The following is a 12,899-nucleotide window of genomic DNA, read 5'->3' on the forward strand; positions in this document are numbered from 1 at the left end:
CAAGATATAAGTAAAGATCATACCTTGTGTAAATAAAGTGTCAAGTGAATATGATGTGAATGATTATGAAAAATGCTTAAATGATATGTGAGCCATATGTGATGTCAAATATGATGTATGATCAAACCAAGTAAGAGATAAAGCAATAAGAAAGTATTGTTTGTATACCTATACTTGTGAAGAACTTAAATGTATATTGCATGTTAGGGCAGTGCACTCTTCTTGCATACATTGTGTTTGATCTACCAACTCCTAACATGTTTGAGGCTTTCAATAGGGCCCAGTCCTCTAATAAGGACTTGAGACACTATATGTACTTCATAGAATCCTAATAGGGTCAATATCCTTAATAGGATTTTTATGTTTAGTGGATCATTTTGTGGGTATCATCCCCACCAGAGTTTTCCCTTGGCTAGGGTTTCCCTACTTAACAAATAATGGTGTTATGAGTACTCTTTGTGTATGGTTATATTTACTATTCAATATTGTTAGTTTACTTTCATATGCAAGTTATAAAGTAACAATATTCAATTGTGGACAAAATTTTGTAGAATACTAATTCACCCCCCACCCTCAGTATTATCTATTTCTAATAGTAACTTAATTTCTATAATTAAATAAAAATAGATATAATTATTTAATAATTGACATTTATTATTTCTCTTACTTTGCATCAAAATATAGATTTTTTTAAAAAAAAGTATCACATGTCATTGATAGACTAGAAAGTAATCCAAATGACATATGTAGTTTTATTCTTATGGATTAGTGTCAAATGTAATTCAAAAGAGAGTTGACATATTTTAGGGTTGTTGATGTAGTGAGAATCCAAGGATAACCCAACTGGAGGTAATCTAGATCCATGCAAATAACCATACAATGGAAACACAACAACAAAGCAAGATTTTATGCCAAATCACAATACTTTATTCAAAGATATAGTTGTTTACATGTACTATGCCTAACTGTAAGGCCTTCTAGGTTAGGGCCAAATACAATAGTAATTACAAAATAGTTCTGCAAGATCCCACAAGATCTATGTCACAATTCTAATCCTAGCTAGTCCAGATCCACACTTTGGTAGAAAACCTCAAGAAAATCTCAACTTGTGCTTGCAAGCCCACCAAGTAATCTCCAAGTTTACCAAGCCTTAGCTACTAGCCCTTCAAAATTTTCTCCTACACTTCATCTTCTTTTCCAAGTTGGATGATCCTCAATTCACTCCCTCAATGAATATACCTAAAAGACTCCACAAGATCCCTTACTTATACCCAACTAAGCCACAAGTTGGCTGCAACACAAATTAAATACCCATACATAAATTAAATGTCAAAAGTTAGCTCATTGACAACTTGACACCATAGGAACTAAGACCAAACTGAGTGTCAGATATACCAAGCCAAGCATTATCCTTCCACTCCAACCATAATTGAGTTCCTTCACCAACTAAGCTAACTTGGGCATCACTGCAACCCAAACTATGCAGACCAAGCCAAGCTTGCCAGTTGTAGGACTAGAAAAACGGGTTAAATGCATAACACACTATGAGAAAATCACAAACCCAATCAACATGTATTAGCACCCTCTAGTCTACCATGAAAGACAAACTAATTAAGAAAGCAATCGAAACCCCCTTTTTCATTTGTAGCTCCCATGTCCTTCTTTCTTCTTCAAATGATTGTAGCTCCAAAATTGCCTATAGTGCACACAAGATTGAAGCCAAAGCCTGTGATATGGATAATGCAATGAGAATACTAGAAGTGTGATTTTATGTGATAGCAAGGATGCAACATGAAAAGAAATAGAGACTCCAAAACTCAAAGTTTCAAGGACTCAAGACTTAAGCATTCTCCTCCAAGAGACTCCAGGACCCCCAAAAAATGAGAGGAAGAGTGTCCAATTTATAATTGACATGGAGGATGAGAGCATTGGATTTTTCACCCACAGACATGCGATGTGGCAAGAGATTCCTATGACGCATATGACGGAATATGCCAAAAATAAGATTCTATGACACATGCAAGTCAAATTTGGCTAAATGTGGAAGAGAATCTATGACGCGTCATAAAATTCCTCAACCCACTCAAAGCTAAGAATCTATGACGAATAAGCCAAATAGGGACATGCATAAGAGGTAATAATAATTCCTATGACGCATATGACAGAATATGCCAAAAGTAAGATTCTATGACACATGAGAGTCAAATTTGGCTAAATGCGAAAGAGAATCTATGATGCGTCATAAAATTCCTCAACCCACTTAAAGCCAAGAATCTATGACGAATAAGCCAAATAGGGACATGCGTAAGAGATAAGAATATTTGATTATGACAAATCTCAGCCAAGTGTCAAAGGAGAATCCATGAGGTGTCACATCCAAGTGTCATGATGACGCAATATTTTATGGAATATTTGAATTAAAAATCTTCTTATTCCACAAAATAAGAATTAGTAGAAAATGGATTTAATGATGAAAAATGGAACTTAGGAAATTAAGAATTTCCATGGTTTGCAGATAATGAATCAATTAATTAATAAAATTAATTAATTGACGACGATAAACTAATTAATTAATAAAATTAATTAATTGAAGATGATAATTAGGAAGAATAATTAGAAAGAATAGGATTAAATTATGGGTTATTTAATCCTATAGAGAAAATTAGTAGATGATTGGCCAAATTGATTAAATGAATGCAACCGTATCCTTTGATGAAAATGTGATGACGATGGATATCGAATAAGATGATGAAAAGGTAGTCCAAAGCCATGGTCAAATTAATTGATAGATTGAAATTAATAACATGCCAAGGACACATGACACGAATTAATTGATATGTAACATTTAACCGACATTGTAAATGCTACAGGATTGAAATTGATTGATAAGTTTTGATCATAATAACACTGACAGACACTGTCAATATTATTAAAATGGTTGATGATGCCATGATCTGACATTGAAAGCCTCAAGAACGTCAAAGATTGAATGACATGAATGATATTTTCACCTAGTACTAAGGTCAGATTGATAAAATTGATAAGTTGATAGGTTTCCAAGGCACTAAAAGCCACAACAATGCCTAGGAGCAGATAAATGATGATTGATTTGGGATGTTTGATACATTTTAGGTTGATTACGACCGATTTCGAGTTGATTTGATATGATTCTGAGTTGATATGAAATTGATGTGAAAGGGGATACAACTGACAAAATATGGTCAATCTGGCCAAAAGATCGAAGTTAGTAGAATGAGAAAATGGGACAAATTAGTATGAAGAACTGATGAATTCATAGATGCGAACCATTTTTGAGTGTCTACACTAGTGCAAACCAAGCCATAGACCATGCCAAGCTTGCTAGAAGTAACTTGAGAAATAGAGCACATTGAGTCCTCTAGATGCAACTGAGCAACTTAGGCAACACTATAACCAAGCTTCATTGAGTTCCCACTGTCTATCGAGTTCTTGCAACCATTATCAAGCACCTTTGACAATCGAGTTCCCCAAGCTATGCCAAAATCCTTCAACAATCAAGCATCCCTTCTTCAACTGAGTAACACTCCAAATACTCTCCAAACCAACTAGCTAACCTCCTCTCATGAATTCCAAAGTAGCCACTGAGAAAACCCAAGAAGGTCTTGCATTAGACTCCCTAGGCAAATAGAAAAGTGTTCCCACACTTTGATACCCAAAGAAAGATGAACAACCATCTTCATCTTCACCAAAGGTTTTCACTCCAATAGGGACAAGAAAACTAATAAACAAATCATCCACATCTGCATCCATCTAATAAATACTAGAATCTCAACCATCCAATCAACATGCTCACTTCTAGGAACAAACTAAACATTATGCTTCATCAACAAATCCTCATCCAATGTAGCAACTAGAGAATCCACATTAGGAGAAACAAACTCCATATGAGCAACAATATGTAATCCCTCAGCAACATATGCCAAACTCTCAACACCAGTAATCTCATTGCTCACAAAAAGATGCTCTGTAACATTTAACTCATCACCAAAAACATCTTGGTCCTCCATGATCAAGCTTTATACAATTTCCATGTCAAACACAAATAACTAATCATAAAAACCAATCTCAACCTCAACATCAACAAGGTTAGGAATATCCTCATCAATAGACTCAGGTTTCTTTATAGGTTTTGCATTAGACTCCATAAATTGATTAGAAAAACCAATCTCTTCCACCTCAACCTTACTATGCCATCTTCTCTCATGAACAAGTCTTCTAACCAACTAGAAAACCCTCTTCTAGATCGGTAGACTCCAACTCCACAAACATCTACAAAATGCCCTCCTCATCTTATCAATAACTTGATTAACCAAACTAGCTTCAACATGAGTAGACACCTTAGAAAGCCTCTTCTCCACCACATCATGGAGATTTACAATCATCCTAGGGTCCAATCTTCTCAGATACATCTTCCAAGATCTTTGCAAACCCTTTGCAACAAATCCTTTTCTCCTTGTGACAAACCTAAATTGTTTGTAAATCAGATCACAACCTACCACCTTGCACGAACAACTAGGAATACATCACAAGTCTAGGAAGATGGATCTACAACACATATCAAACAAACTCTCGACAATCACATACCATCAAGATCAACCTTCCATCTTCACATCCATCGATCCATTTACAATTCCTCTACAATTGTAAGTCAGAACCATGATTTGCCACCTCACAACCAAGAGATCTAGGACTCTAGAAAGAAAATTTCACCACAACGTCAAGATTTTCTTAGATCAACTTCTCGAACCCAAGGTCCTAGTGCAAACTATCTCATCTTCAACACTTGGTCTACACACTCTGGAACATCTGGGATCTGATACCACCTGATGCAGTAAGAATCTAAGGGTACTCCCACTAGAGGTAATCTAGATACCTACAAATAACCAGATGTAGTGGAAACACAACAATAAAGCAAGATCTGATACCAAATCACATTACTTTATTCATAAATATAACTATTTACATGTAATATTCCCAACTATAAGGCCTTCAAGGTTAGGGCCAAATACAACAACAATTACAAGTACAAAATAGTTCTACAAGATCCCACAAGATCCAACTCATAATTCTAATCACAACTAGTCCAAATCCACACTCTAGTAGAAAACATCAAGGAAATCTCAACTTGCACTTGCAAACCCACCAAGTAATCTCCTAGTTTACCAAGCCTCAGCTACTAGCCCTTCAAAATTTACTCCTATACTTCATCCTCTTCTCCAAGCTAGATGATCCTCAATTCACTCCTTGAATGAATATGCCTAAAAGACTCCATAAGACCCCTTATACTCAACTAGGCCACAAGTCAGCCTAGTCCATTAAAAATTTAAATAAACCCTTACATTAAATATTTGCATAAGCCACAAGTCTATTTTAACACAAATTAAATGCCAAAAGTTGGTGCATGGACAACTCAGCACCACAGGAACCAAGACCAAACCAAGTATCAGAGAAATCAAGTCGAGCATCAACCTTCCACTCCAAGCATGACCAAACCAAGTATCAGAGAAACCAAGTCGAGCATCAACCTTCCACTCCAAGCATAACTAAGTTCCTTCACCAACTAAGCTAACTTGGCCAAACTATGTAGACTAATCTGAGCTCGCCAATGTAAACCAAGCCATAGACCATGTCGAGCTCACCAAAAGCAACTAAGCAACTCAGGCAACACTATAACCAAGATTCACTGAGCTCCTAGTGTGTGTAGAGTTCTCGCAAGCATCGTCAAGTGCCTTTGACGATCGAGTGCCACAAGCTATGTTGAGCTCCTTCGACAACTGAGCACCCCTTCTTCAAGTTAGTAACACTCAAAATACTCTCCAAAGTAACTACCGAGCCTCCTCCCATGAACTCCAAAGTAGTCACCAAACAAACCCCAAGATGCTCCTACATCAGTTGTTAACATGAAATTATGTGGTCAAATATAATTCAATATGAATACTTTAAAACTTTCATCAAACTAAATTAGGTTTTCAAATATAGAACATATGATAAAATGAATTTCAAAATTGATATACTACAACTCATCTTGTATTATTAAGATTTATAACATGCCTCAGAATCAAATGTAGTTCACAATTAATTAGAAAATTACTCCACATTCCTAATCAATAAAAGATCTCATTATTGTTTTGAAATCTATTTTCATCTATAGATCAAATACATAAATTACCTTAATGAAAATAGAGAAGAAAACACAATGTTTTCGTACTTTTCATAAGAAGGAGATTTAATACAAAGGAGCACTCTCTTTATTTTCAATATAATACTAATGATTTGTTACACAAAAAATTGATAAATATATAAATTAAATATGAAAATAAGAGCTAATAAAATATGACAATATAAAACAAAATAATAGATTGAACAAAGGTAAGAATATGTATGATTAACAATAAATGTAAAACAAAAAGGCATAGAAAACTAAAATCAACCAAGAATACATACAAATACTACTATATAATTATATTTAGATACAATTCTTCTATAACAAATCTAAAACTACCTAAGAATTGACACACACACTCTATTGCAAAATATGATATAAGTTCTTCACTTCTTTATTAAGATATTTGTTATAAAATATAACATCAACTTCTAATTAGACTATTAAAAAAAATTAATATACCTTCCACATATTTTAAATGTACCTATTGCACTACTAGATGCAATTGCTATTATCTATCACATACACAAAGAAATAAAATTGATACAAGTAGCAATGATACAAATACAAAATATTGTTGGTGGTTAACAGAAGACAAAACTAATCTATCAGCTATATGCTAAAGGAGAAAAGTAAAATAAAGTGAGATTACAATTTCTTTTCTGCAATTTTCTAGGAAATTCCACAACTCTATAATAGTTCTAATCACCCACAGAGTTAATAGTTTGAAATAAGAATAGCTAAATTTACACTATTATTATTTTTCGTGATTGACTCTAGACTTATATTTGAGGGTTGTAATTAAGTGGGTCAAGATACTAGGGAAAGCTTGATTAACCTAACTTTTATTTTCATGTGTGAGAAAAAACCCTTTTATACCTAACACGATTCTTGACTCTATAAATAAAAAACAATAGATTTTAAGTTTGAAAGATCCCATGAAATTGCATATTAATTTTATACCTAACACGATTCTTGACTTTGCAAATAAAAGACAAAAGATTTTAATTTTGAAAGATCCCATAAAATTGCATATTAATTTTATACCTAACATGATTCTTGACTCTAAAAATAAAAGACAAAAGATTTTAAGTTTGAAAGATCCCATAAAATTGCGTATTAATTTTATACCTAACATGATTCTTGACTCTACAAATAAACGACAAAGGATTTTAATTAATAATATTAAACTTTCTTTTCTTCTTCGTATTGTGTGCTCCTTCTCCTTTCTCTCCTTTTTATTCCTTTTGGGCTTGGCTGGTCTGCATACATCTTACAAATAAAAGAAAAAAGATTTTAAGTTTGAAAGATCCCATAAAATTGTGTATTAATTTTATACCTAACATGATTCTTGACTCTACAAATAAAGCTTGACTTTAGGACCCATTTGGTTACTGGAAAAGGATAGGAATAGAAAGAGAAAATTAGAATATGTTTTATATTCGTTGTTTGGTACGCTCAATTAGAATTTGGAATAGGAAGACATATTCCAAATTTGCCCCTAAAAAGAGCATATGTCTATGACAAAAAATAGTTATAATTGGAATAGGCCATTCTTATTCCCAATCTAATTTTTTTTATTAAAAAAAAAAGTCATATTTTTTATTTTGAATTTTTTTAAAATTTTTTTAATTTTAAAATACTTTTTAAATAATTTTTTTGAATTTTAAAAAAAAAATCCAATATTTTTTTAATATCTATTTGTTTAAAAAAATGAAATAAATGAAAATGAAAATGAAAATAAATTAACCTTTTTACCACTATTGAAAAAATAAACCAAAAAACAATAAATTAAAATCAAAAAAATTTAAGGGAAATATTTTTTAAACTACAAAACTTAACCTTATTCCTATTCCATTTTTGTACAACCAAACAATGGATTAACATATTATCAATCAAATTCCAAGTGAACCAAATAGGATTAGAATTGCCCTTTTCTATTCCCATTCTCATTCCATTTTTCTATTCTAATTTTCAATTCCTATGCCAGAAACCAAACAGACCCTTAGGCAAGGCCACAATCATGTACATACAATAGTAGAAATTTAAAATGGAGGAGATTGCTCCCTACTTTCACTCTAAGAAGAGACACTACTATAAATCAGCTAAGTTTACCATCATTTTCCTCCACATAGAGAGAGAGAGAGAGAGAGAGAGAGAGAGAGAGATATTTGAAGGAATAATAGGTGAAGTGTAGAGCAATTTGCAATGAAGGCTATCATGATGATGATGTTGTTGTTAGTAATTCTGATGAGAGGAATTCCTTGTTCATATGAATCATGTGATGCAAATGATAGGAATTCCCTGCTAGATTTGAAAGAGGGCCTTAACTTCACTTCCTCTTTCAACACTCTACAATCGTGGAAGGGATTTAATTGGTCTGAATGGGAGGGAGTGATGTGCCACCCAATCACTGCTCATGTCATCTCCCTGGATCTCAGTCCTCAGTCCCTTGATGCATCATGGGATCGTGATGAGTTCTAGCCATTCATGTCATGGACGAAACTCCATGGAGGACTATTCCAACTATGACATCTCCAGCACTTGAACTTGACTTCAAATGCTTTCTCCCCTTCTCTTGCAATCCCTTCACAGTTTTACAAGCTCAACAATTTTAGGTATTTAATCTTGTATGACTCTAACTTTGTTTGTCAAATTTCAAAAGAGATCACCAATCTCTCTAACTTAACATATCTTGATCTATATTGGAATCTTTTGAATGGTATAATTCCTACATTTTTAGGAAATCTATCAAAGCTCACACACCTTGATCTCTCTCAAAACTCTTTGAGTGGCACCATTCCATCATCTATTGGTGAGCTTTCAAAGCTCACATATCTTGAGCTGAGTTCTAATTCTTTGAATGGTACAATCCCCCGAGAATTGGATAACCTTTCCAAACTCACACATCTTTCTTTGGGATATTCCTTGAGTGGCATCATCCCAACATCTTTGGGTTAGTTATTAGAACTTACATATCTTGAGTTAAGCTTTAGCTCTTTGAATGAAACAATCCCACCCTTCTTAAGTTTCCTTTCCAAACTGGGACATCTTGCCTTACAAGGAGGCTCTCACAATGGTAACATCTCATCATTTTTGGGTAAGTTATCAAAGCTCCAATATCTTGACCTAAGTTCCAATTCTTTAAGTGGCCATATCCCAACATTTTTGGGTAAGCTATCAAAGCTCACATATCTTGACCTAAGTTCCAATTCTTTAAGTGGTCACATCCTAGCATTTTTAGGTAAGCTATCAAAGCTCACATATCTTGACCTAAGTTCTAACTTTTTGAATGGCACAGTCCCAACCTTCTTAGGCAAGCTCACCAAATTAAAGACACTTGATCTTAGACACAACCAACTAAATGCAACATTGACACTTTCTATTTTTGATAAACTCCATAATATTCAAGAGTTATCTCTTTCTAAGAATATGCTGACTATAAAAGTGAATGCCAGTTATATTCCTAATTTTCAACTTCAATACTTGGATTTAGGATCTTGTAATATACAAGGAAATTTTTCAGCTTTCATTTCAACTCAATACTTTTTACATAGACTAGATTTTTTTGAAAAATCTCTTAGTGGAAGTATTCCTAGTTGGCTATGGGATTCTGGGCACCTTTATTATCTTAACCTCTCTTCTAATCAATTTGTAGGTAATTTACATCTCAAGTTGCTTGGATTTGAGCATAATTATAATGAAGACTCAATTATTGATTTGCATAATAATAAGTTAGAAGGAAATATTCCCCTTCCTCTACAAAATGTGAACTTCTTAGATCTTTTAGAGAATCTATTTCATGGACCCATCCCAACAAGAATTGGTAAAACTAGACAAGCTCTTCAATTTTTGTCACTAGCAAAAATAATTTTGACTAGTGTCATTCCACATTCTATTTGTGAGTCAAATAATTTAGAAGTTTTGAATTTCTCAAATAACAAGCTTAGATGTAACATTCTATCAAGTTTATACCAATGCTCCATGTTATCCATGCTAAATATGTAAAACAATGATCTTAAGGGCAATATTCCAAATATATTTGGGAACCTAACTCAACAGGAAACATTGAAATTGGGTTTGAATAGGCTAAATAGGGACATACCATTGTCCCTTAGAAGTTGTACCTCCTTGGAAATCTTAGATTTGAGGAATAACAATATGCATGGGGGTATTTATATGTGGTTTGAAAGCTTGCAAAGGCTTTGCATCTTGATATTGAAATAAAATAGATTTGTCAGCTAGATACCCTTAGAATTATCAAAACTACAAAGTCTTCAAATATTATATTTTTCAAGCAATAAATTTTCCAGCATTTTTCCAAGTGGCTTTATGAACTTGACTGCAATGCAAAATCAAACAGAAAACATAGAAACTCTTGAATAATTTATAGATGGTGGTATCATTTACATAGATAGTATAATCATCAAAAACAAAGGATGAGACATGGAGTATGTGAGATTATTGAGATTTTTAAAATGTCTTGATCTATCAGACAACAATTTAATGGGAAAAATACCTTGTGATATTCAATCCCTTAAAGGATTGATAACTCTCAATGTTTCACGAAATCATTTTAGTGGCGAGATTCCAAAATCTTTGGAAAGCATGGTATGGCTAGAATCACTTGACCTTTCTAGAAATGAATTTTTTGGGATGTTTCCTATTGAGCTGATACATCTTACATATTTGAACTACGTTGATGTCTCTCATAATAACCTACCAAGTGTGTTACCACAAGGAGGACAAATGATGACATTTAATGCTTCATCATTTTCCAACAATTTAGATCTATGTGTCCTACAAATTAGTTTGTCATGTTCAAGAAATCATCTTATTTCTTCCATTGATGATGAAGAAAATAAAGAAATGTCAAGAGAAGATATGTGGTGGGATGTGGGAATGGGAATGGGAAATGCACTTGGATTTTCAAGTTTAATTTGGATGTTGTGTTTCAGTGAATCTTGGAGGGTAAAATGTTTTAGAGTAATGGATGATACTATTGACTACCTTTTCCAAGCATTTAGAAAAATATTTTACAATACAATATAATGATTATATCTTTTGATCTTGATCTCCTTTATGTCTATATATTCAACATGAAGACAAAGTAAGTTTAATTCACAAATTTTATTTGTTCTGTTAATGATTTTCCAAGTAAATCACATATTTTCTGGAATGCAGGTGAAAAAAGCTTACATTCCACCAACAGTTGTATAGAGCATGGGATTTCATATTTTCAATAAAAAAAGATGATTTGATTCATCAAAATACATTACTAAAGATTTTTTCTTAAAAACAAATGAAACAAAAAATTCAACGGAAGAAAAAGAGTAGCCCTTACAAGTTTAGTGTCAGTGGATGTCTTTGTATGCCCAAGAACACAATATATTACTTCCAATCACAAGTGGACCAACATATATCCAGAAATAGCAAGCAAGAATCTTTATGGTTTAGGAATTTCAAAGGCAATAGAGGCATAGCTCACAATTTTGGTATTGTTTTTACCACATTCCAAAAATTTGATGATTATATTCTATTGAAAAACTTAAAAAATAAAAATATTCAATTTAGAGTTTTCTTAACTAACATAACCATTGTGGCAACACAAGATCTAATATCAGCCCTTTCGTATTATTTGAATTGGTTTCCCTAACATTATTGAATGTGTAGATAGACATACCTAGAGAAAATAGATTGCAGAGTGCCAAAGAGTAAACTTATATTTGAATCCATTGATTTCATGACACTTTCTCAAATGAAGCAAGATTGTTTAAACCTTTCGAACCAATAAACCTTAATAATAGTAAGCCAAAGATAATTTTCTTTATTTTTATTGTAACAATTTCAAAATTTCTTTACTTTTGATAATCCTTACATTTTTCATATTTGATTACAATTTGGCTACAGGTATTGCATTACTTATGAGATTTCCATACCTATTGTGTGTTCAGGGTAGTTTTGAGATGTCATTTCTATGATTTTTAATTGTAGGAATCTTTTTGAATTTCTCTCTTGAAAAGCTAATTTGGGATCAACTCCAAGGTTCTAGGTGATCTTGTGACCTACTAAAATCTGCTCAATTGAAAATAAATGTATGTTTTCATGAAGAGGCCTTTGCTAGTCCAACTAATTCGAATAAGATTTGTAACTTGATATTTTGAAAGTAACCACAAAAGAGATATGTTTTTGGTATTTTTTGTATTATAATGAATGCAATATATCAATGCAACTATATGACTTTCTAATTTAACCAAGTGTTAGCAAAACAAATAACAAATGTAAAGTAATGGGAGATTAAATAAAATAACTTGAAAGAGCAATTCCTAATGGACATAAACCATGGTAACAACACATTTGCGAGTTAAATCATTGAAAAAATAAGGTAGGAAACAAATGAAAAATTGGAGTAGCACTTCTTAAAATCCACTGATGCAATCATCAATGAGAACTTAGTAAAAATCAAAAGATGTTTCACTTTTCATCGAATTGCAAGGCCATAGAAAGTGTGTTCCTACGAGACAAGGAGTAATGTAAGAACAATAAGGTGATGTCTTCTCCATCTCAATATGTCAATAGAGTTCATCAACACATGGTAAACACTAGAACTAAAAGATCACACAATCAAATCAACACAATAGAACCATTGGCTCAATTATAATTCATGAACAAGAATTCACAACAAATAACACACTCC

General features: G+C 32.8%; 1 pseudogene; it reads left to right on the plus strand.

The window, feature by feature from the left end:
• Positions 1 to 8,410: 8,410 nt before the first annotated feature.
• Positions 8,411 to 11,254, plus strand: LOC149564541 (receptor-like protein 53; annotated as a pseudogene).
• Positions 11,255 to 12,899: the final 1,645 nt, after the last annotated feature.

This window comes from Cupressus sempervirens, chromosome 3 (genome assembly GCF_028749045.1).
Source record: "Cupressus sempervirens isolate cs-2001-9-10 chromosome 3, ASM2874904v1, whole genome shotgun sequence".
NCBI classification, from domain to species: Eukaryota; Viridiplantae; Streptophyta; class Pinopsida; order Cupressales; family Cupressaceae; genus Cupressus; species Cupressus sempervirens.